This window comes from Seriola lalandi, unplaced genomic scaffold (assembly GCF_002814215.2).
Source record: "Seriola lalandi dorsalis isolate HSWRI2012SDOR001 ecotype SW California unplaced genomic scaffold, Sedor1 jcf7180002054892, whole genome shotgun sequence".
NCBI lineage: Eukaryota > Metazoa > Chordata > Actinopteri > Carangiformes > Carangidae > Seriola > Seriola lalandi.
Genome location: NW_019525444.1, coordinates 1 through 2849, shown reverse-complemented (window position 1 = coordinate 2849; position 2849 = coordinate 1).

Here is a 2849-nt window from a genome sequence, read left to right as displayed (position 1 = left end):
CTATGACATTTTTTTACATTTTTATGCCTTATTATACTATGACGTTTTTTTTGACATTTTATGCCTTACTATACTATGACGTTTTATGACATTTTTATGCCATACTGTACTATTTCGTTTTTTGACATTTTTCGCCTTACTATACTATGAAATTTGATGTCTTATTATCCTATGACATTTTATTACATTTTATACCATACTATACTATGACATTTTTTGACATTTTTTATGCCTTACTATAGTGTGACATTTTATGCCATTTTTATGCCTTACAGTAATATGATATTTTTTTACTTTTTTTTGCCTTACTATACTATGACGTTTTTTGACATTTTTTATGCCTTACTAGAGTATGCCTTTTTTTTATGCCTTACTGTACTATGACATTTTTTTACATTTTATGCCTTACTATATTATGACATTTTATGCCTTATATTAGTATGACGTTTTATGACATTTTTATGCCATACTATACTATGACGTTTTTTTGACATTTTATGCCTTACTATATAATGACATTTTATACCTTATCATACTATGACGTTTTATGACATTTTTATGCCATACTGTACTATTTCGTTTTTTGACATTTTTCGCCTTACTATACTATGAAATTTGATGTCTTATTATCCTATGACATTTTATGACATTTTTATGCCATACTATACTATGACATTTTTTGACTTTTTTTTTGCCTTACTATACTATGACATTTTTTGACATTTTTTTTGCCTTACTATACTATGACATTTTTTGACATTTTTTTGCCTTACTATACTATGACGTTTTTTGACATTTATTATGCCTTACTATAGTGTGACATTTTATGCTTTATATTAGTATGACGTTTTATGACATTTTTATGCCATACTATACTATGACATTTTTTTAAAATTTTATGCCTTACTATACTATGACATTTTTTGACATTTTTATGCCTTACTATACTATAACGTTTTTTTTGACATTTTATGCCTTACTATATAATGACATTTTATGCCTTATTATACTATGACGTTTTATGACATTTTTATGCCATACTATACTATGACATTTTTTGACATATTTTATGCCTTACTATAGTGTGACATTTTATGCCTTATATTAGTATGACGTTTTATGACATTTTTTTTGCCATACTATACTATGACATTTTTTTGAAATTTTATGCCTTAGTATACTATGACATTTTTTTACATTTTTATGCCTTATTATACTATGACGTTTTTTTTGACATTTTATGCCTTACTATACTATGACGTTTTATGACATTTTTATGCCATACTGTACTATTTCGTTTTTTGACATTTTTCGCCTTACTATACTATGAAATTTGATGTCCTATTATCCTATGACATTTTATGACATTTTTATGCTGTACCATGAGTTTTTATGCAATGTTATATTAAATGTGAGAAATAACATGTTCTGTGGTACAGTGGTTAGAGCTCTTACCTTATAAAGATAAGGTTCTGGGTTCAAGTCCCATGTCTCTCCCTCTTTTCTGTGGAGTCCGCATGCTCTCACGATTATTTTTTCATTTCTTATTATACTATCGCTTTTGAGCGTTTACTATACCCTGGTCATTACCTGGAAACCTCTTTGGCACACTGGTTAAAGCTGTTGCTTTACAATAAGAAGGACGGTGGTTCAAATCCAGGTCTTGGCACGCTTCTCTGTGTAGTTTGCTTTTACTCAAATTCCCTTTTTATACTACACTATGAAATTTGATGCCTTATTAAACTATGACATTTTATGATATTTTCTATGCCTTACTTTACTATGACGTTTTTTGACATTTTTTTTTGCCTTACTTTACTATGACGTTTTTTGACATTTTTTTTTGCCTTACTATACTATGATGTTTTATGACATTTTTTATGCCTTCCAGTACTATTTCATTTTTTGACATTGAATGCCTTATTATAGTATGACGTTTATGACATTTTTATGCCTTACAGTAATATGATATTTTTTTGCTTTTTTTTTGCCTTACTATACTATGATGTTTTATGACATTTTTTATGCCTTCCAGTACTATTTCATTTTTTGACATTGAATGCCTTATTATAGTATGACGTTTATGACATTTTTATGCCTTACAGTAATATATTTTTTTACTTTTTTTTTGCCTTACTATACTATGACGTTTTTTGACATTTTTTATGCCTTACTAGAGTATGCCTTTTTTTTTTTAAGCCTTACTGTACTATGACATTTTTTTACATTTTATGCCTTACTATATTATGACATTTTATGCCTTATTATACTATGACATTTTATGCCTCATTATACTATGACGTTTTATGACATTTTTATGCCATACTGTACTATTTCGTTTTTTGACATTTTTATGCCATGCTATACTATGACATTTTTTTGAAATTTTATGCCTTATTATACTATGACGTTTTTTTGACATTTTATGCCTTTCTATAGTGTGACATTTTATGCCTTATATTAGTATGACATTTTATGACATTTTTATGCCTTACTATACTATGACATTTTTTGACATTTTAATCCTTATTATACTATGACGTTTTTTTGACATTTTATGCCTTTCTATATAATGACATTTTATGCCTTATTATACTATGACGTTTTATGACATTTTTATGCCATACTGTACTATGACGTTTTTTGACATTTTTTATGCCTTACTATATAATGACATTTTATGCCTTATTATACTATGACGTTTTATGACATTTTTATGCCATACTGTACTATTTCGTTTTTTGACATTTTTCGCCTTACTATACTATGAAATTTGATGTCTTATTATCCTATGACATTTTATGACATTTTTATGCCATACTATACTATGACATTTTTTGACATTTTTT